This window comes from Macrotis lagotis, chromosome 2 (assembly GCF_037893015.1).
Source record: "Macrotis lagotis isolate mMagLag1 chromosome 2, bilby.v1.9.chrom.fasta, whole genome shotgun sequence".
Classification (NCBI taxonomy): domain Eukaryota; kingdom Metazoa; phylum Chordata; class Mammalia; order Peramelemorphia; family Peramelidae; genus Macrotis; species Macrotis lagotis.
In genome coordinates this window covers 281,523,780-281,547,103 of record NC_133659.1, presented here as the reverse complement: position 1 = coordinate 281,547,103, position 23,324 = coordinate 281,523,780, and the positions used below count along the sequence as shown (strand labels likewise).

General features: G+C 37.2%; 1 protein-coding gene and 1 pseudogene across 6 annotated transcripts in view; one reads left to right on the top strand and one right to left on the bottom strand.

The window, feature by feature from the left end:
• TAFA2 (TAFA chemokine like family member 2) overlaps positions 1-23,324 on the bottom strand; it is a 615,297-nt gene that overhangs the window by 532,841 nt on the left and 59,132 nt on the right. Inside the window, exon 1 of one of the 6 annotated variants that reach the window (XR_012476196.1) lies at positions 8,128-8,395. The exons of 3 other annotated variants lie outside the window; for them this stretch is intronic. The gene's annotated coding sequence lies outside the window, so the exon portion shown is untranslated. 2 more of the 6 variants (XR_012476197.1, XR_012476198.1) reach the window with 2 other exon arrangements.
• LOC141511715 (large ribosomal subunit protein P1 pseudogene) lies at positions 11,976-12,315 on the top strand (annotated as a pseudogene).

Sequence of the window (23,324 nt, the reverse complement as noted above, 5' to 3'; positions counted from 1 at the left end):
TGTCATTTCTGCCTCCACATCTCTCCCATCTCACCTTTTCTCTCTTCCCCCATAGTCACTATATTATTTCAGTCTCTCATTACTTCCTACCCAAATATTACAATGATCTCCCAATTCGTATCCAGATCATCCTTGTCATCAAAGTGATTTTTCCTTAATAATAATTCTGACATGGCCATCATTTACTCAATAAATATGAGTGACTCCTGACTTTTGTTTAGGTTTCAAAACCCCTTACAACATGGTCCCAATCTGTACTTTCTAATCTTATTACTCCCTCTCTTACACTCTGCAATTCAATCAAAATTATCATTCATCTTCATCCTCTATGTCACAAACAACACTCCAACTCTCATCTTTGCACAGGCTACCCCCTAAGACTACAAAGTGCTTCCTCCTCATAGTCAATTCATAGAATCCCTCTTTTTCTTTAAGACTCAGTTGAAGGACCATCTTCTGTAAGATATCTTCTTGATAGCCCTTTCCTAAATAACTGAGTAATTAACTACTTGTATTTATTTTCTTTCTATTCATTCTGCATTTACTTCTAGTATGTATTTGCTGTCTTCCCATTAGACACATTCCCCTTGTCAATGGAAACTGTCATTCACCCTAGCATCAGGCACATAGTAATTGCTTAATAAATATTTTTTGTATATTGATTGACAATTCATCTGATTCTGTAACAAAAGAGATGGAGTTTTGTGAAGATTTCTGTAATCACAAACTTCTTTTAGTCCCATGATTTTATGTTCCACTATCAAAATGAATTTAGTACGAGGAAAAGTTGGTCAAGGACAAATTACACCACATATTTCTTGAACATAGGCATGATCTCTATTAGAAGTAAGGGAGGAAAGGGAGGTAAGGGAGGAAAAACTTATCTACAAGTCTGAATGTTTTGTGCCAGTTATCACTGAAAATTCCCCACACAGAGGGGGAAAAAAGAAAAGAGAAAGAAAATCATAGAATAACATAGAAATAAAAAGGATTATAAAAGTTTTATTCTATAAATAAAAATATCAGATTGTAAATTATAGCATTAAAAGCATACACATCATTGATCATAGCCAAGGTTATTCTGTGATATATTATGCCTTCAGTTCTTAGGTACTAAAAAAACTTCCTTCACTCACACTATTATGGACCCTTTCCATAGCTTTTCTAAACAATGTCTCCACAGAAAGAGCTGCACAATTCTATGATCGAAGTCAGATATTATCACTGCATATAATGAGGGTCAACAGTAGGAAGCCACATGTAGCTACTGGAGGCCATTGGCAATTAACACCATTTAATAAAAGGTTTAGGACGTTTGTGACCTTTAAAGGTCAACCCACTTACCCACTTACATACATGCAATTATTCAGATGACTGGTTTGCTACTGCAAAAGATATGAAGTTATTTAGTAAAACAAATCTTACATTTATCAAAAGCTCCTTTTAACTCTCCAGGCATCTTGTGGAGAAAGATCTTCAGACACCCCAGGAAGCAAAAGAGCAAAGAAAACTTGTTTGGCCAGCTGTCTCCATTTTGTCAAAATACGGTATTCAGTATTCCACCATCACTGCCAGCACGCAACCTTATCACATTACTGCATCTCTCTTGAAAGAGTTCTCTTAGATCTATAGTCTCTAAAAGAAGCAATATAAATATAAATTGAACTGTGAATCTAAGGTTTGTACTGGTAAATGTTGTGCCTTGGGCTAAGTGGCCAGTCTGGGGAAATCAAAAAACAATTACAACTCCTAGGATGTAACTTAAGAGGATGAAGGAGTTGATTAAAAGCTTTCTATCCAGTAGGAGGACATAAATTTTGCTCCTGCAGTTGAGTATCATAGCCCTTATGAATTGCAAAGAACAGAATGGAATCTGTTCCTCTCTGCTGATTTGTTCACGGTTCACCTTAATCCCAAAATAAACTGAATGTCTGAATTTCCAATGGGCAGAGTTCTCAATTGCTTAGACAGGCTAAATTACCATTGACTGTATTTGCAGGGCTGTCTATCAATGAGTGAGTCTCAAGCCCAGCATATGCTCATGGAAGTGTGTATTGGTTTACACATTGGAAGTGGGTGGTCTTTGGCAACCTAAAATGCTTTTCTGATACAGTCTGAGTATGATTCTGGAAAAATCTGTAGCTATAATCTGTAGAAGAAAATAAAATGCTCTAATGTTATGTATGGTTTGTGTTTTGACTGTAGAGGCCTATCTTTAATAACTACTACAGACTGTGATATTCAGTGCTTAAAATGTATCAAAATTCCCTATCATTGTTTCAATAAACATATCTCCCAACATTCTTGCACAGAAGGCAAAAAAATTTTTTTAATTATATTTTGCACTTCGAGCCTGGTGAGTCAAATATCTTACAAAAACAAAATAGAGGGAAAATATACTAGGAGCTTGAATGAGATAATTTCTTAGCAAGATTTCTTGCTATACCAAGGATCATTTATACTTGGGAAAGCAACTGGGTCAAATCATATTTCTCACAAATGCAAGCATAGATGCTACACCTCTCCATAGTGCAAGGAAAGCTTTTAAAGTTGTTGATAGCCTTGTCACCTACTACCCAAAAAGCATCATGATGGAATATCATTATAAATAATATGTATAAACATAGTAAATGAATTTTCATAGTATTATTTTCAAGATGTTACAAGTACTTCACAGACCATGGCCAACTAATTCTCATGGCAGTTTTCATAAAAATAGGTAGCTGCTAAGGCAAAATTATCTGAATTTTGCAGATGGAAACACTGAAGTATTGCAATGAGCAGATACCATTTAACCAAAGTTCCCCAGCAAAACAGTGACCACCACATATGACTCATCAGTAGTATTTGTTCCATCCTACTGCTCCTGTCTGAGATAATGATCTCAATCCAAATACAGAATTCACCCTCTAAAAATCATATATGGTATGGCATTTTTGAATGCTTCTATAATTAGCATTGTAATAATTTACAGCAAAAATTCAAATAGTTTTCCAAGAAAGTAACAACATGGTACAGTTGAAAGAGTGGTTGATCCATAGTCAGAGGACCTGAGTTCAAATTCCTCTACTTATGTGACCTTAGGAAAATCACTTAACCTCTCTAGATCTAAGTTTCCCAATCTGCTAAATGGAGCAAATGCCATTCCAGCTTTAAATCTATAAAATAATCTTTAACCATTGCATATTCAGAGAAAATGGCAGAATCACCATGTTGTACAGCATTGCAAAAATCAATGACTCACTGTATCCATACACTATTTCATTGAAATGTGATTTTCAAAATACAGTGGAAGTGTATGTGTTTGTCTATAAATTCTTCAGATATGAAACCCCTTCTACTCATTTGGCCTTGATCTCCAGCTCCAGTCTTTTTTGTCAATCAGTTTTAATGCATTTATTTTCTTTGTTTTGATGGAGTCCTAATAATAAACAGGTTGATGAATTGCATCTGTAAAGGCCAGGCATAGATCACAGGAGAATCTGTTAGATGTATACTTCTGCTTTAACTTACAGTTTTTAACCAAGAAAACAATACTGCATTGCACAATAAAGTTCCCTATTTTTACTTGAATCTTCAATGAGCAAAACAGCTGCAGAATAATGTGACTTAATGAGGCATCCCTAATAAAATTCCTGCAGAAGTAAAAGCAGGGGCACAGAACTGTTTGGTCTCTGGCAGTTTCATCATTTCAAATACAGATAAAGAAACCAGTGATGTTTTCAAGCATTCATGGATCAAGTCATACAGTAGATAGACAAATGTTTATCAATTTATATAGACAAGCTTTAATACAGGCAGGATCAGACACACTCATTCATTTGATATCTTAAAAGCCTAAGAAATGCAGTAGAGAAGATCCTCCTTAGACTCTACCTGTAACAGGTGATTCATATCCTATCATTAGGGATAAAGAGAGACTAAAATTAGTGATAGACTAATATTGAATAGTTATTAAAAAATCTTTGAGTTATTGTTAAGATAATTAAGGGTTCCTAGAATTTTAAAAGTCTGACAGAAGGAGATTATTTTCATGTAGAAGGTCTTATTTTAATAAGTCTGATATTATCATACAGCTTTAACATTTTATATTTCATAAAAGAATAAAGTGATTTCATCTGAAAACAGAGTTCATTTTTTAGGGATCATACATCATTACATTTTGAAACTTGGTTGTTAGCAAATGCAGTATTAAACAGAATGTTCTTTCTACACAAACCTACATTTCAGTAGATCTTTGCACATCACTTTGCCATTACTAAAATACCTCCTATTTACATATATAAAATCACACACACACTCCCAAATCTTGATTCTCTTCCAACACAATCTACATGATTACAGTACAAGTGTCAACTTTAATGTTTGAATTTCTTGGTCTCGCTCTAAGAGATATATGCTATGTGCAAACATGTGACCAAATGCACTTGCTGGTTTACTTGCACTCTACTGAATATACTGGTTAAAATACTATTAAGAGAATCAAGTCTTTCATCTCCAAAAACTATATTACTGCTAACCAGGCAACGTAGACCAACTGTATATTTTTCTCACTTTCGAGTCTTCCTATGCTTGACTACAAGTAAACTAAGTATTCAGTGAGTAGTAACACTGCTCTCATTCTATTTTATCTATAAATAATGCAACCTATTTCTTTAGCCAGGAATTAGAAGAATGATAATGATGCAAAGACCAGTGTGGTTACAAGTAGCAGCTTATCTTTAAAAAGCAGGGCGTTAGTAAATTGAAGATCAAAACAATTGTCCCCATATAATAAAGCTCAAACTGGAGTGGGAAGGAAGAAGAAAGAAAACAGAATGATATGCTGTTTTTAAAATGAAAACCTTGAATGTCAAATTTGGATATTGACCAAGATCCACCAAGAGAAGAATTAATGTGCAAGTGTAAAAGACCGGGGTAAATAAGGATAATCTTTGTGCTCTTGTTTTTAAAATGGCTTCGGAAGTGCTTCCAATCTCTACAAGTTCTTGTATTTGGGCACTTCAGCAAGAAATCTAAAATTAATTCCTAATTTGCCTTTGCTTATATTGCCTAATAAAACCGTTTTAAAGAGTTAATTGATAACGGTCTGAATGTTGATGTCTCAAGCAATCTAGTAGGAAGCCAGAAGCCAGATAATTATCATTTAGTCAATGGTTATTTAAATCCATCCAGTGAGGAGAGAAAACCCTAAAACACCCCGATGCTTTAAAGGACTTTGAGAGATAGGATTAAACATACCTCCCATTTAAGAACTGTGCTAGGGTCAATAGGAGATTCCTTCCGTGCTCACAAACGCAAGGTGTTTAATTTTCTGTCTTAACAGCCTCAAGCCAAACTCTCCTTAAAAGAGAGAGATCGGAACTACAAGTCTGATTCTAAGCACTTCAATTGTTTAACTCTTGGTCTGGAAGATAATACACGGAATAGGAAGGTGCTGGCTCCAACTACAGCCATTCCTAACCACCCAGAGAGTTCCAGCTGTGTGTTCTGTGCGTGGAGATGCTAGCCAACTAATACCACTGTTCACAGAGAAATAGGGCGCAGTTGTAAAACTTTCCTAGTCAGGGGATCAGTTACAGCGAACTAATTCCCCCACTGCGAAGTGAGCGAGGGTAGGTAGCGGGAAAGAAAATACCACTTAGTGATAAAGAAAAAAGAAGAATCTGCAAAGCAACCCCGAAAAATAAATTCCGATGTCATTACCACGATTGGGAGGTGATCTGTTCAGAAAGCAAAGGTTCAAAACTAAATGTTCTTCAAGCCATTGTTTTTCCTCCTTAACAAATGATTCTTAATGCTTTGCATCATTCCCTTAAGACCCGAGAGATCATTCTTCAAGCTGTAGTAAATGTCTGGCTATCTGGGTCTCTGGCGCTTACTACTAGCCTGGTCCTTTATGAAAAATAGTTAGGTGGAGAAATCGATAACCTCAGTAAAGCGCCCCACCTTGGGCAGACAGGCCGGAGAATTAACTAATCAGAAGTGGACAGAAAGTGGGGCTTTCCAAAAGGCCATCTGACACATTCCATTGATCCTTCCTAGGACGAGACTCTTTCTACTTATTAGGAGTCCAATATGGTTACAGCCTGGGATTGATCGGGGACTGGGAATCCCATGGCTTGGATTCCTGATCAGTTTAGGAGCAAAGAGAAGGGGGGCAGAAAGAGGGAGTCCCTCCTGAGCCCTTTCCCTGTACCTCTGGATCGTGACTCCGACACCTTCACCTCTCCGCGGGGCGCCCACCGCGGCGCTCCTTTGGACAGGAAGGTAGGACACTGCGCGCCCAGCCCGTATGTGCCCCTTTTTACCCTCGAGCCCAGTGTAGACCGAGACCACCGAGAGAGAGGGAGCGATATTGGGCTCCGTGCCTCCCCCCCAGATCCACTCGGGTTACCTTGGTCTACAACAGCGCCAAGCCAGTTCGGTTCACTCCACCCCTAGACGGAGCCTCCAGCTGGGCAGGGAGGTGAGGTGGCTGCTGTCGCACCTACCTGCAGCCCGGCTTGCCGGTGGCAACACCGAGCGGCACTCCTGTAGCTGCCGGGGGGCAGGCGCCAGCCTTATCCTTATTGCATCGCTTGCCAAATCCCAGTTCGCCTTCACCATCCAGGGGCATAGGGACCTGCGGTCTGCTGGTGTGTGCTTGGAGCGGGCGTGTGAGTGTGACCCTGTGTGCGCGCGCGCGCGTGTGTGTGTGAATGTGTGAGTGTGAGAGAGAGAAAGAGAGAGAGACAGAGAGAGAGAGAGAGAGGGAGAGAGAGAGAGAGAGAGAGTATGTGTGTGTGTGAATGTGTGAGTGTGAGAGAGAGAGAGAGAGAGAGAGAGAGAGAGAGAGAGAGAGAGAGAGAGAGAGAGAGAATATTTCCTCCTTTTGGATGGCAAAGAGAGGTTTCAGGAATCTCCTGAAATCCAACCCGGAATCCCCAAAGCAGGTGGTGGGGAGGATGCGTGCGTCTCACTCTTCCTTTTTTATTTATTATTATTATTATTATTATTTGCTCCGAGCCACAGTAATCACAAGATTTGTTGATTGAGATAGCCCATGTCCCGGCGCCCTGGACAGCTCCTCGGGCTCCCGCCACCAGTCCTCGGTGGAGTGGGGAGGTCCAGCTCAGCCTCCAAACTGCCAGAATCTAAGAACCTCTTGCAGCGATTACCTCTATTATACCGGTCCCGATTTGTTTGCTTTAAATGCCAAGCAAAGACTTATCCTCGTCACACGCTGCCTCTCTTTCTTTCTCTCCCTCTCTTTTTGCTCTCCCTCTCCCTCCCAGGCAAGCACACCAACTCCTTGTTCTTTTCTCTCTCTCTCTCTCTCTCTCTCTCTCTCTCTCTCTCTCTCTCTCTCTCTCTCTCTCTCTGGAAAGGCAAATTGGAGTTTCACCTTCAGGAAAGCAGCATCTTCCACGAATTATCTAGTTTTCCGGTCATCTCGAGTTCTCGGGGTCTCACCCGGTGTGTAGAAAGAGGAAGCTGTTGCTGGAGCTTAGGGCAGAGACAGTGAGAGACCAGAGGGATCTCGGTCTCTCCCTGCTACCTTCCTTCCCTTCCTGGAGATTCTCTGTCCTGATATAGCAAGGTTGTTGTTAGCAGGTCTCTGGCAGCTTCTCTCTCTCTCTCTCTCTCTCTCTCTCTCTCTCTCTCTCTATATATATATATATATATATATATATATATATATATATATATATATATATATATATACATATATATACTTTATATTTCTCTCTCCTCTCTGTCTCTGTCTCCCTCTCTATCTCTGTCTCTGAATCTCTCTCTCTCTCTCTCTCTCTCTCTCTCTCTCTCTCTCGACTTTGCTCTGGCTCCTAGAGTCCCCTTAACAGCAACTCCTGGGCAGTTGCAGTGGCTTCCGATTATTCCCAATAGTTCCAGGAAACCTACCGTTTACTAAACGTCCCCCCGTCCTCCTCCCTCAACTACTTCTGGTGCTGTCACTAGGGAAGAAAAGGTGTGAGTCCCAACGCCGCACACGGCTGGGCAAGTGTCGTTTGTGTCACTTCACTAGAGACCCCGGGTTGGGAGGAAAGGAAGGGGTAAAAGAGGGGCGGCAAAGAGGAAACAAACCCAAATCCCAAAACAGACGGATGTATGGAATTTACAAACCTTCTTTCTCTGTCCCTTCTTCGAAAGCTGCACTGGCAAAAGAAACTGGAGATTTCCTTTTTAAAAAAATCCTTTAGGAGTAGAGTTTTGCTATCTTTCCTAGACTCGAGCCCACCTATCTCTTCAGGGAATTAGGAATGAATTACAGCCCCACAGAATCCAATTGAAACTCCAGAAGTCTCTAGCACAAGGCTCCTGGCTGAATTTAGCCGTAAAATGGGATAGAAAGATCCGGCAGCATCGCCTCAGCTTCTCCCCCAACAGTCAATTCGGCAAGTTGCTACTATCTTACTGAAAAGAAACAATGGTCCTGCAGAAAAAGGAGAGTGAGAGAAGGAAGGAAATGGAATCTGATATAAAAGCTGGACTGTGTCTCCCTCCAGAGGGAGAAGAGAGTTAGAAGTTTGAACTGACAGTTGAAGTTCAGATTTCCTTTACACAAAGAGAAAAAGGAAACCTCTAGTTCCAGAATATTACTTGTATGCAGATGTCACCTTAAAGGAATTCCAAGAGAGAATTTTCACTATAGTTATTTGCCAGTCGGTAAAAAGCCAAGACGCCCAGATTTCTCCTTTTAGAAGTTTCTTTTCTGGTAGAGTTCTGTCAAATTGGTTGGTAATAAAAATTTTAAGAAAATTCATCTTGGGGCAGCAAGGTAGCGCACTGGATAGAGTCAGCAGTACCTGAGTTCAAATCCGGTCTCAGACACTTAATAATTACCTAGCTGTGTGGCCTTGGGCAAGCCACTTAACCCCATTTGCCTTGCAAAAACTAAAAACAAAACTTCATCTTGTGCACCAGTACTTGCCAATACTTCATATTGTAATACTTCCTTTATGGGGAGCGGAGCCACTTTTCAGAAAATAATCAAGTACTTATTGAGGAACTACCATGTGACAGACACTAGTGGGGATACAAAACCAACATTTAAATAGTCCTCACCCTCTATAATTTTCTCAATTCATATTTTGTCCAAATGCAAATATAAATCAGTAATTATATCCTGATTGTCTTCAAAGTTTTTTTTTACTGATTATGTGTCTCTTATCCAGCCTTCATTGCCCTTAGTGTGATCCATAAGAAAAGGTTCACGATTTATCAAAATAAAATTAAGAATGCTTTAGTTTTTAATAACAACATACAAATTTTAATCAAACAATAATGTAATGTAAGATGCTGATAAAATGTTATAATTTTTATATTTGTAGCTTACAAAAACAATCTTTAGTCCATCCTGAAGAGTGATATTCCAGATCTTGCTGCTAGCTGAATAATAAAATTTAATGTATCATAACTGTCCGTGGAAAATGGGTTCATTATCCATTCATATTTAGAAATATCTAGTTCTTTAAAATGAAATGAGAATTGCTTCTGAAGGTCAGTCAAATGATTATTAGTAAGACTATTTACTTCTATTTCATTTGCAGGGCAAATTGTTTTTACATTTGTAAATGTATTGAAAATATTTTGTAAATACATAGCTTTAACTTTTTAATAAATATAGACAATTTATCATTCTGAATCATAGTATGAAATAGAGAACCTTATACTGATAAATTTAGAGAACTCAAATTTTCAAAAGCAACCAGGAAATATCCAAACTTCAGGAGAAAAACTAACATAAAATGAACTTGCTTCATCTCTTTTGTTATCACTTACAAAATACCAAAATTTTTTCTTCTTCTACCTCAAACCCTCTTCAAACTTCTTTGGAAGGAGAAAGTCAGCATGTTTCACAGAACTATAGAAGTGCCCTTGTCCCCTTATAACATCACAGTTTTTGCCAGGAGCTTGGAATAAAGTTGTTTATTCTGTAACAATTTGAAAAACTATATTTAACTCCTCACCTTTCTTCAAATAATGATTATAAAGCAAGTGATGTGTCCAGGTCAAAGGAGGGGGGTCACATTTTCAATTAATGCAAATAATTCTATTTCATTCTGATATCAAATGATCCCTATCATTCAATACAATTATCTGATAATGGATCATTTGAGGGCTTTTTTATAAACCAGTCAATTATATTGAAATTGTATTTTGACTTTGGCATTGCAAGGGAGATCTGGATTCATTGCCTAACTCATTTACTTAATAACTATGTGATTCTAGGAAAATCATCTAACTTTCCTGGCTCTCAATCCCCTAATCTGTAAAATGAAGGGATTGGATTTCTACCATTTGAACTCAAAAATATACAATTGTATATATAATCAAATGAGAGAAAAGACTAGCCAAGATAGTGGAATAGCAAGAAGTACACACAACTATTCTACCAAGATCTGAAAAGACAAGATCAGGTCCTAACTTGGGAAATCAAAGGAAGATTTCACAAAGGAAAATTTGTTCTTTTTCTAATCCAAGTCAGTACAGAAATACAAAGAGGTTTGTGGACATTAGTTAGACATGGAGTCTAATCAGAAAAAGTCACGCAAGGTTTTCTAGCACAGAGACTGAATGAGAGCTCCCCTGACCTGTACACTAGAGCAAAAAAAAAGGTCCCAGATCTGGGAAAGACTGGAACTTAAGCAAGAAGGAATGGGGTCAAATGCCAGCTTTCTTTCACTAAGTAGAACTAAAGCGTAGATCCAGTGCAATTTAAGGAAAGGATCTCAGTCTAGGAGTAATGATCTATGTATTGAATGAGAAACAAATACATAATAATAACATAATAAATAAATAAAAATAATAAAATATAACTGATAAGTTATAACAAATAATAAAAATAACATTTCATAGCATCTGCTATCAAATAGTATCATATTTGATCTTCACAACAGCCTTAGGGGATAGGTTCTATTATCATTCTTTTTTTTACAGATGAGAAAACTGAGACAAAAAGAGATTAAGTGACTTGCCCAGGGTCACATAGGCTGAATTTTAATTCAGGTCTTATGCCTAGCACTCTGTCCACTGTGCCACCTGGCTGCCTCCAACATAGTGATTTCCTTTGTATAGCAAGCATTTTTTAATTATCAAATATATCAAAATGCTATTTTGTAGATTTCTTATCCATAGCTCTAATTTTTTCCATACATGTAGTCAATTTTTCATTCTGACTCATAATATGAAGAAGAGATAGTATAGAGGTAAGCAAGAGCTGTGTGACCCTCACCTAGGAGCAGAGGAAAATCTCACTTTCATTCTCCAGTTCAATCTGAACATCCAACAGAATAACTAAAGCAAGAAGCCCAGACCAAAAAGGAGCCTATGATTTTTGACTCTGAACCAGCAGACCTTGCTAACAGTGGCTGAGTCTAGCATTAGTTTGCCAGTACGTCAACTAGAGATAAGCCTACAGCTGCATTTCTCAAACCAAAATTCAGATCAGGAATTTGAAGAGCTAAACCAAAAACTGCAGCACTCAGATTTTACCCTGAATCAGAAAATTTGGGAGCACAAAAACTTTACAGGTCACCAGCCTGAGCTGTCTCAGAGGTCCTAGAGTAATGCAAACTCTCAGTACCCTGAAAACTCAGTCATAGGATTGTAGAAGACACAAGTACAATCCAGACACTTCCTCTAGAGCCTTAACCTAATATAAAGTCCAAAATCAGATAATCAGAAGAAACAGATAAATCAGATAAATAAAAACAGATAAATCAGAAGAAACAAAAAAAAAAAGAATCTCATCATAAAGAATTATTATGGTGACAAGGATAGTCGAGACATACATCTAGAAGAATAATTCCAAAACATCTAAAAATAATGTCTCAAATTAAAATTTAGTTTAGGATTAAAGTGTAAGGTGCTTGGCTCTTTTTCTAAAGCTAAAGCTGAGTTGAAGTGAATTCACTTCAGCTGGCAACTAAGACCACTATACAAACAAGTCTCCTCATCCATCTCCCAAAATGGCCATCTCCAAACTCGCTTGCATCTACTCCATCCTTATTCTTCACGATGATGAAGTTATCATCATGGAGGATAAAATTAATGCCCTCATTAAAGCAGCAGGTTGAAGCATTCTGGCCTGGACTATTTGCCAAGACTCTGTCCAATGTCGATATTGGAAGTCTCATCTGCAATGTAGGAGTTGGTGGACCTGCCCCACCAGCTGGTGGTGCTGCCCCTGCTGGAGGTGCTGCTCCTTCTAGCACAACTGCCCCAGCTGAGGAGAAGAATAAAGAGGAAGCAAAAAAAGAAGAATCCAAGGAGTCTGATGATGACATGGGTTTTGGTCTGTTTGACTAAATATTTTTTGTAACATTAAATAAAAAGCTTAATTCAACTAAAAAAAAGATTTCCTGGAAGACATGATGTTTACACACATCAAGTTCAATTACAGGAAGTCACCCTATGGTAGAAAAGCAAATTTTTTATAACAAATGAAATGGACCAGTGTTAAATTGTGCATGTTTACAGATTTGTCATATACCTATTCAAAATTGAGTTATTTGCATGTGCTTTGCTAAATAATGTTTACCCACAGAATGAATTTGTTATGTCCATCACTCTCTTTTCAAGTTGATTTGAACTTTTTCATTGAAAAAAGAATTCTGAATCAGTTTGAAACAGAATATAGGAAAAATGGATATTCTTAAGCAGTAGTTAAAACTCATAAATATTCAAAAATACTGACCATTGATTCATGCTTTTTCTCCAAAAGAGTCTCATGCTCTTCTATGCCAGACTGGCAAAGAATCCTGCCTTAACCTGATTTACAGGACGGGTCTGTAATTCTTTCACTCTATTATTTAGTCCTGTGGGGTTTTAAATGCAAGAAGAACATAGAAATTGTCATTCTCTCATAGTGACACTCCTAGTAAATGTTAGGGGAAGGATTTGAACTCAGTTCTTCTTGATTCCAAGATTAGCCCTGCTAATCTGGCTCATTTTAAATTCACATCAATTTAAGTTTTGTGATAAGTAAAATGGGGATTACCAGTGGAGTTTCAAGAATTGAAGGTACTCCAAAAATTTTTCCTATTACAGAAAGAACTGAAATATTTTGGAGCATCGACATGTAATAGTCTAATGGTAAAACCCAGATCTTCTCTTGCTTATTAATTGCACCTTCATGCCTCCAAAATATTTCCTAGAATCACAGGACCATACATTTAGAGCCAGGAAGTATCTCAGAAGTCACCCAAGCAAATTCTCCCATTTTTTACAAAGAAACTGAGATACAAAAAATTTAAGTGACTTGGACAGTGTCAATCAACTAACAAGTTGGGTGCCTCTATACTATGCCACTTGGCACCCCAATATAAATATCTATTTATGAATCACATTTATCATGAGGGGACCTGTGGAGTAGATGATAAAAGTATTATTATTTCCATTTTACAAGTAAGGAAATAAGACTCTGAGTAGTTAATTGCATTGCCGTGGTTACAAAGTAGAATTCAAACTCAGGGTTGAGGGTACATCAAATACAATATTTCCCTCACTTTGCAATGTTTCTTCTCAATTTATCACTTGGGATCTAAGTTAATATAAGATTTTTTTCAAACTCCCCAAAGCTAAATATCTAAAGTGTTATGTAGGATGTTTCAAAAGTCTTGGAATAGTTTTAAACTTTAATAATTTAAATAGATTAAAACTGCATTAAGATTTTGAATGGACACTAGTCAGGAGAGAAATCAAGGCCAAGTTGATTTCCTTAATGTCAAAAAGCTTCCCTGACCCTATCACTTGAAAACCTTTACCCTTACACATCTCTTCTGCAGTTATTACCTCTCCCAGGAAATATTTGCATTTAAAGACACCAAAGTCTTAAAGTGGAAGAGAAAATCATTGAACAACAGATTTTAGGGCTTTGGGCAATATATATGAGAAGTTCTGGACATGGACATGGTAAAGGTTCCTCTCAAAGTCCCTGAAAAACAGAATTAGGAAAGAACCTTGCATCTGGAGTGAGATTATTTTGGTTTGAATCTTGAATCTGTTTTTTTCCTTCCAGGTTGACCTTGGGAAGTTATTTAATCTCTCTTAACCTCAGTTTCCTACTGTCACAAATGAGAAAACTTCATTTCTAAGGTTCCCTCTGACCCCAACTTTATAGTCTTGTGTTTGACCTGAGGTTCATATGGACCCAGTCAGTGATTTCACTCATGTTACCCTGTTTGGAAAACTTCTGTTTAAGAACAGAGAAAAAGAGGAGAGAGCTATTTCAATTGAAAGCCCAATAGGTTCAAATAATGAGGGCAAGTTGCTATTTAGTTGTCTTTGAGACTTTGATTCCATGGAGGATTCAACTACAAATCTTAAACCATCTGATGAAGAAACACAGGAAAATGTTAAAACAGACATTTACTAACATAGAATTGCAATGAGATTTGAAGAGTCCCATGAGATTTGGTCTATTGTTTATGAATGCAACTGTAAAGATCTAAATTGTACCAAATTTAGCGAACTCCCACTCTCTCGTACTCTTCTAGTCTTAGTGATACTGATTCCCACTCCAATAAACAACTTGCCTGCCAACTCACAACCTTTGCTGTTTGTTCCCTTATCCCTATCCTCCTCAACCCTAGCTCTTTAATGACTGGCTCCAAATCTAACTGGTCCTTCCTTCCACTATGCTTTCTGACTCACCTGCTGCACAATTAACAGTTATCTCTTCCATTGAGGTCTCTTCCTTTCAAACTCTTTTTATTTTTTTTTTTGGCGCTCACAGGAATATGGTTCCTGCCATAATCTCAAGACAGTGGGCACCAATACAATTGAACCTTCTCTAATTGCTTCTGGAGGGGGAAATATTTTTTTTTGTTCCCCATTGCCATTTCCTCAGTTGTCGTCACAAAACAATATTTCCTCCCAGTCCAGGTGTTTGTGACAGTTAGCTACTAGCCCCTAGATCATTTTTCCATCCTAACTCATGTCCTTTTATTTTAGATCTTATGTTGATGATCTGTTAAACACCCTAACCTTCCAGAATCTTACTCTACTCAATTACCTTGACCTACTCCTCCATTCTACTTCAGACTTAAAAAAGCAAAGTCAAACCCTGGATCTCACCATTATTCACATGTTTTCTACTTCCATAATCAAGAAATCTGAAATGTATCTGATCATCTCCTGTGTTTCAATCTTTCCCTATATCTTACTCCTCTCAGAACTAGTCTTTCTCCTCCTGATGACCTCTAAACCCTATACCCTTCAGTATTTTCCCAGGCCATCCCACTTGCCAAATTGATGATGAGAGTTCCAAATAAATTACCATCTGTTATCTAAGATATTTATAAATAACTTAAAATTTATGAATAACAATAAATCCAATATCTACTTATGTAATTAAGAATCTTAGTTATTTCAGTTATTGATAAAAATGATAAAAAAAAATTTTAAATGATGTAGAGCACTGAGACAAAGACAGATCCCTGAGGCATTGTACTATAGAGATCATCTGCTACATTGACATTGGACCTTTTACTAACTATACTTTCCATCTGACCATCCAACCAGTTCTAAATATATCTGATTATATTATTTTCAAATCCATATCTCTCCATCTTCTTGAAAATGATGAGTAACTTCATCAAAAGTTTAGCCAAAACCTAGGTAAATTATATCCACAGCATTCCCTCATCTACTAGTTTAGTAATCCTGTCAAAAAAGGAAGAGAGTAAGACTTGGTATGAAGATGGATGAATAAGTTCAGTTTATAAGTGTTCACTATGTGCAAAGCATTGGGGATATTAGATGCTTAGGAGATGGGTTCTAGGTGAGATAAGACAAAAGCTCACTCATCAGAACCAACAGACCCAAGGGTGGAATCCAGGATTACAGAGACAGAAGGATAATGGAGAAAATAGCCAGAGAGCAGGCAGAATGTGTTGGAAATAACCAGGAAGTAGATATATTAACATGTAAATATACCTACATAAATACTAGAACTTGCATTTTGTATATTATACATAATAAGCAAAAACTATAGCTGTAAAATAAATTATATACAAAATAATTAAATACAAGATATTCTCCAAAGGAGTACATGGGCAAAGCTAGATAATCAGGAAAGGCTTCAAGCAAAAGATGGTACATCACACACTAAGGGAATTGTTTGCTTGGTCATAAGATTATAGGATCATGGGATGTGGAAGGGAACCTTAGGAATTATCTCACCCAGTTCCCTCTCCATTTTATAAATTAGGAGACTTGGGATAAGAGAGGCTAAAAGCTATGATGACATCTAATTAGAGGAAGATTCTGGTTTTAAACGCAGATATTCCAACTTCAGATTTCTTAATCTTTTCAAAATACCTCAAACTTTCTCTCTTATCTCTAAAATCCTATAAATTTGAAGTAGGAAGAGATTTTTTTTGAGATTATCTAGTACAATCTCTTCAATGTACAAATGAGGAAAATGAGATCAGAGAAGTGATTTGGACAAGGTTATATCACTAAATAGGGGCAGAGTCAGGAATAGAATCCAGGTCATTACCAGTTTTCTGTGCTCTTTCAACAAGACCACATTGTTTCCCTGCTTAAATTTAGCTACTAATATCCTGGTTTCATTTTCTCATCTGAAAAATTGGGATAAAATATGTTCACCACCTACCTCACAAAGGTTGTTGTGAAGAAAGTGCTTTCTGCTAAATAAATGTGTTATTATTTATAAACCATAGAACATTATGTAAACAGGAGCTATTGATAGTACATAACTGATATATAGTAGCAACTGCTATTAGATTAACTTTGGAAAATGTAGAAGCATTTGGTATCTCTAAGATACTTTCCCAATCTAAACTGTTGTGATAGATCTGTCATCTCTGGGGAATGGGTTGTTTCATATAAGTAGATATTCCAAGTAATTGAAGCTTACTACTTTAAGTATTAGAATTTTTTAAAATATCCATTTTAATAAAAATGTTTCCATAATCTATATAATGTTGTTTGGTTTCTTAAACACTTTGTGCACATGTGTGTGCGCATGCATGCACATACATGTGTGTGCATGTGCATGTGTGCATGCTGCATGTTTGTGTGTTGCACTGCATTGCTGTGTGGTGTGAGTGTGTGTTGCATGTGCATGTTCATTGCATGAACATGTGCATGTGTGGTATGTGTGTTCATGTGCATGTGCTTTTATCTGTACCTGTACATGTGCATGTACACATGCATGTGTGCATGCAGATTCTTGATACTTTGGACATCATTAGGGCACCTAGGTGTCACAGTGGAGAGAGAGTTGGCCATGGAGTCAGGAGGACGGGAGTTCAAATCGAGCCTCAGACACTTGACACTATCTAGATATGTGACCTTGGGCAAGTTGCTTAACCCTATTTGCCTCGCATCCAGGGTCATCTCTAGTCCTCCTGATCTATATCTGGCCAAGGGATGCAGATGACCCTGGAGGAGAAAGTGAGATTGGTAACTTAGCACAGCACCCCCTCACTAAAATCCAATGCATGTGCTTGTCATGACATCACCTTCCTGATGTCAAGGTCCTCTTTGAGAATGAAGGACAACCATCAGTTCACAGTCAATAATGAAGAAAAGCAACGTCTGTGGGAAAAGGGTCAGCCATTTCCACCAACTACCAACCAACCATCCTCCACATAGAGGACAGGCAAGACAGCTTCAGTACAGCAGAGCCTTCCTTCAGCAGCAAGACCCTATGAGAGAGACAGTATGTGCCAGAACAAGTCAAATCAACATCACCACTACCTAGGCTACCATTTCCCGGGACTCTAAAGCCAAAAACCTTGAAAATAACATTGTTTCTAGCCCCGTGTCCTCAGTCATCACTCTACGAAGATGCAACCTGGCAACTAATTGCTTCCAAAAGTACTATAGCCACAACTACTAAAGACCAAGAAAAGAAAGTTCTTGCCACCAAAGTCTTTGGCATTGACAAATGGTTTCCCATTAAACTGATGTGATTTTATGAATGAACATTTCCATTTTCCAAAGAAAAAATATTACCATCTGCTTTGTGGTGCATCCTAAGGACCAAGAGAATTTTCCATTTAATGCAGCTAAAACCTTCCATATGTGTTGCCTCTCCCATTAAAATGTGAGTTCCTTGAGATCAGGGACCCTCTAAGCTTTTCTATTTGAATTCATTGTGCTTAACATAGTGATTTGTATACAGTATACATTTAATAAATTATTCATTACAAACATCAATTGTTATTTCATACTTAATACATACCCTCAACAGTTACTGAAGTATATAAAGGTGGGATTGAGTATATCAATCAAGTTATCCCACCACCACCCCCACATTTAAAATAAATGGTTAAATGTCCTGATACCTTAAGGTGGTGATAACAAGTATGGAATCAATTAAAGATTTAAGATTAAGTATGAAGAATCCTTAAATGAACTAGATTGTTTGAGAAAATTTAATCATACTTTTGTAGGTCAAAATAGAAGACCAGTTTGGAATCTGAGTAGAGAGAGAGCATCTGCCAGAGATATGAATCTTAATAGAGAACCAGTAGGAAGCATTCTAGCTAAATCCCTGAGAAATAGTCACTGTGGATGAGAGGAACACTATAGATTTTGGACCAAGAAAGACTTTTTAAACTTCAAAGGGTTCAGAGAATTTGGGACTTTTTATCTTTCCAATGACATTCTAGAATTATGCCCCAAGACAGCAGCAGCTGGTGGTAGTATCTGCTTTGGGAACCAAAGAAAAATTGGACAGATTCACTGCTCTACAAAGAGGTTGGGATGAGGAGAGGTGGGGAGGGATCTTAAACAATGCCTGAGAGAATTTCTTGAGCACTGGGTGAAGAGAAAAGAACTTACAGTAACTGGGTGCTGTGATTTATTCCTTTGTTACATGTGCTTTTTAAGTTTATTCCTACTTTCCCCTTAGAATCTGTCTGTGCTGGTAGGAAAGTATGCACAACTTTTGGAAAGCTGGTTTATACCAACTTTCCTTATTGTCTCACCTTACCAAATACCCCTTTCTAAATATGACTCAAGTGAAACTATTTTCAACTGATCATTTGGGGAAAGGAAGCACATCAGTGGGAGTTCAAGAATAATAGTGCCAGAAAAGAAGCTAGGTGGAGCAGTGGATAGAACACTGGCCCTGGAGTCAGGAGGACCTGAATTCACATCTGGCCTCAGAGACTTAATAATTACCTAGCTGTGTGACCCAAGAATTCCAAACCCTCAGTCACCCCTAGATCCCCTAGAGGACATAGTAGTCATGCTCTGGCAACCTGACAAATAAATGATAGCAGTTCCAGAACCTTGTTCACAGTAAAAAATACCCAAGTGGTATTCTAGAAGTTCTTTTTTTGTGCTTTGGTTTTTGTTTTGTTTTGTTTTGCATTTTTCATTCTTCTTTATAATCAGTAACCATATTTTAAAATGTCATCAACATATGATTTCCTAAGAGTTTTCCTTTCTCCCCTTGTTGTACTCTAATTTGTTCCTTCTTATTTTCTCTGGACTGAGAAAACAGATAACCAGTACTATTATAATTGTGTGTAAAATAAAGGTAAATATATTCTTGCAAGGAGTAAAGTTCACAGGCTTTAGCAAATAAACTTTGTTAAGCCAATTTTAACTCAGAGGTGTTTTTGCTTACTGTTTCTAAAAATATTCTGCATAGTTGAAGGTCTGCTGAATAAGAAGTGAGATACATCTTATCTACATGTTTATATCCAGTACTTAACAATTAATCTCAGAGTATGGGAATCATCAGAACAGATTGTCCCCCTTTTCTTACTCCACTTACCTCATAAAAGGAAAATGCCTTGGGTCGAGGGCACAGAATCCATAGTTTATTGGGCTAATTTAACTTGTCTTGATAAACATTGATGCTGTCTCTTTAGTCTAGGTCCCTTCTTGCAGAAAGAGAATAGTAGACATCGGGACAGAAAGACTAATAAATGAGACATTAAGCATAGAATCTGATAGCAAAGGTACTTTATCAAACCCTATGGTTATCTTTTATCTATCTTACTCATGATTTGGGCTATGCTAAGACAGTAGGGAATCTGCTTAAGCTAGTTTGGTGCATTTGTAAAGATGTCCAGCTCTACTTCAATATAAAAACCTATTGACCCTAAATTGTTCCCTTCTTCTTGTCCCTCACTTCAACCATAACCTGCTCATAAAATTCCATTTGTGTCTATTTTTGTGCTGTTTCAATTCTTTAAAAGCACTGATCATCTTGATTTTCATCTTTATATCCATATGTATCAAAATGTCAAGGACATGTCAGTATTTCTTTGAAGGATACCAGGTTTGGGATTACAAGTCATCTAGAACTTATCATTTTAGTATAGAGCCTGAGGCTCAGAGACCAGAAGGCTAGCCCTTAGTCATGCAGCTAGTAGATACTACATCATAGGTGTCTAAACATTACATTGAATTGAATCAAGAATCCCCAAATCATTGAGTTAGAAGAGACTTAGATATGACAAAATTGAGCTACTCCAACACTTTTATTGGCCAGGCATACATGGTTGTGATTGTGATGCATAGAGTAATTGGGGATGCAAAGGATATGGGTTCAAATCCTGAATCTGCTACTTTCTGTTTATATAATTTTGATTAGATATTTCACTTCTCTGGGCCTGCTTCCTCATATGTAAAATGAATTAGATCTAATCAGATGAGATCTTAAGGTCTACTTTCAGTTTTAAATCTATGCTTCTGATATTATGATCCCAAACTCCTTCAAGTGAAGAAACTGAGTGCCAGAGGTAAAATGGCAAATTAGTGACAGATCTGGGATTTGAAATCAGGTCTTTGGATTCAGTTCAATGAAATTTAATATAATTTAAAGAAGATTGGTCTTCTAGGTTTGAATCATGGCTCTGACACCTACTATGTGACCTTGGGCAAGTCACTTCATTGTGATAGACTTAAACTTTCATAGAGATAGGATGAGATAATCACTGAAGTCTCTTCTAGTTCTAAATGCTACCATCCTATTTATGCACTTCTCATTGCTTACAGATTGTTACCCTATAGCAATACCTAGAATTTCTTTATAGTTATCAGAAAGCCCTGACTACTGAGATTGAGAAGAATTGAAAACTGAGGTGTAGATTCTTCCATTAATGCTCTTTTGAGCTCCGTTATATAGCTTCGTTCCACCTAGATACTGTTATTCATTCCTGTTGAACATACCTAGAACCCATTGAATAGCTGAAAGTAGCAGAATGTTTCACATTTCAGGTACACATGTGACCTCTAGTGGTCAACTGGCAACTGCAGGAACAAAAATCTAAAGTAAAGGATTCTCTGTTGCCTTTATTTTTTTCTTTTCAAAAATGAGCTTTTTTATTATATTATAATTATTATATACACACAATAAACACAAACAAGTCGATAACAAAAAGGAACAAAAAAGGATTGCATATGATACTGTGAATTTTATTAAAGTTTGTTTTGTAAAAGTCTATATTAGGGGTGGCTAGGTGGTACAGTGGATAGAGCACTGGCCCTGCAGTCAGGAATACCTGAGTGGACACTTAATAATTACCTAGCTGTGTGGCCTTGGGCAAGCCACTTAAGAAACTCCATTGCCTTGCAAAAAAAACAAACCTAAAAGAAAGTCTATATTAAATTATAAAAGGTGGTAAGAACTCTTCTGTTCCATCTGAACATCTAGTTTTCATATTCATTTGATATGCATATGTGTGCATATGTATGTATATTATATGTATATGTACAGATACAAATATGTACCCATGCATATAGGGTAGCTAGGTGGTAAAATCGATAGAGTCTAGACCTTAAGTCAGGAAAACTCCTCTTTCAGAGTTCAAATCCAACTATAGACATTTACTAGATATGTGACTCTGGATGAGTCACATAAGCTTGTTTACCTCAGTTTCCTCATCTGTCAAATGAACTGGAGAAGGAAATGACAAAGTACTCCAGTATCTTTGTCAAGAAAACCTCAGGTTTTCAGAAAGAATCTGAAAAATGACTGAACAACAAACACACATATATTGTATACTTTTATTACTGGATTTTTTAAAAATATAGAACACTTCACTTATTGCATGTCATCCTTACAAAGGAGCTTTGCTAATTGTCCATTTCAAACCAATTTAAAATGTAGCACTATTGAAGTAAACAATGCTTCCATTTCATCCAATTGAAAAGCATATTTTCACCAGAACTACCTGGGCACATTAAAAGCATCACTAGAAGTTGGATAAAAAGAAATTTAAAACAATCTAATTTTAAAATGAAAAATGTACAAATCATGCTCTGTTAAGGTACAACAAAATTCTTCAGCAATGGGGAGGGGGAGGAAGAAGATTAAAAGAAAAGGAGATAAAGTTTAATTATATGCAAGAAAACAACAACAAAACATAAAAGGAATTGTTTTCAGTACTTCACACAAGTACCCACAGTAATGACTAAACTTTTAAAAGGACATTTTGGTTCTAAAAATTTTAATGCCTTTTCTAATGCAGCAGTTAATTGGACAGTGTAATGATGCACAAAGGGAATGGTGGAATTGCCTGTAGTAGAGATATTTCAAGTAATACTGAGATAGACCACTCATGGGAAATCTATAAAAACCTAGATGAAGATATTTTTCAGACCTAATCTTAAAACATCATCATAGTGCATGCTTCTATTCCGATGCTATGCATAATAAATAATAATGATAATAATAATAATACAGAGATAATTGTTTGGTCTCTAAAAGCAAAAAGAAATTAATTTTAAATGTAATTTTTTAGAGAGCAAAATGACACCTTTAAAATTATGTACACATAATTAATGGAGTAAATGCTTAATCAGAGCTTTAATCAGGACAGAACAATCAGGTCTTTGCTTTATGTCTAACATATGTATGGGGTGGAGGAATGAGGGATGGGCACATTTTTCCCCATGTCTCATTTTCCTACAGCAAATGATGAAAAAAACCCTTTTTAATTCCTTAACCTGCCCACCAACACCCAAACATCACATTATCTCTGAACATCACCTGATGGAATGGATTCTCTATGTTATGTCACTGAAGCTGAGGAGTTACACCACATAGGACACTCAGGATCATAAGAAGACATTGCAGTGAAGCAATGCAATCCAATCACAGTATGTGTCTTTGTCTTCCCACCTTTGTTCTCAACTTGCCCTAGATGCCAAATGTCTGGTTGTTTTAAAATTTCTTACTGGGGGCAGCTAGGTGGTGAAGTAGATAGAGCACCAGCCCTGGAGTCAGGAGTACCTGAGTTCAAATCCGGCCTCAGACACTTAATAATTACCTAGTTGTGTAGCCTTGGGCAAGCTACTTAACCCCATTTGCCTTGCAAAAA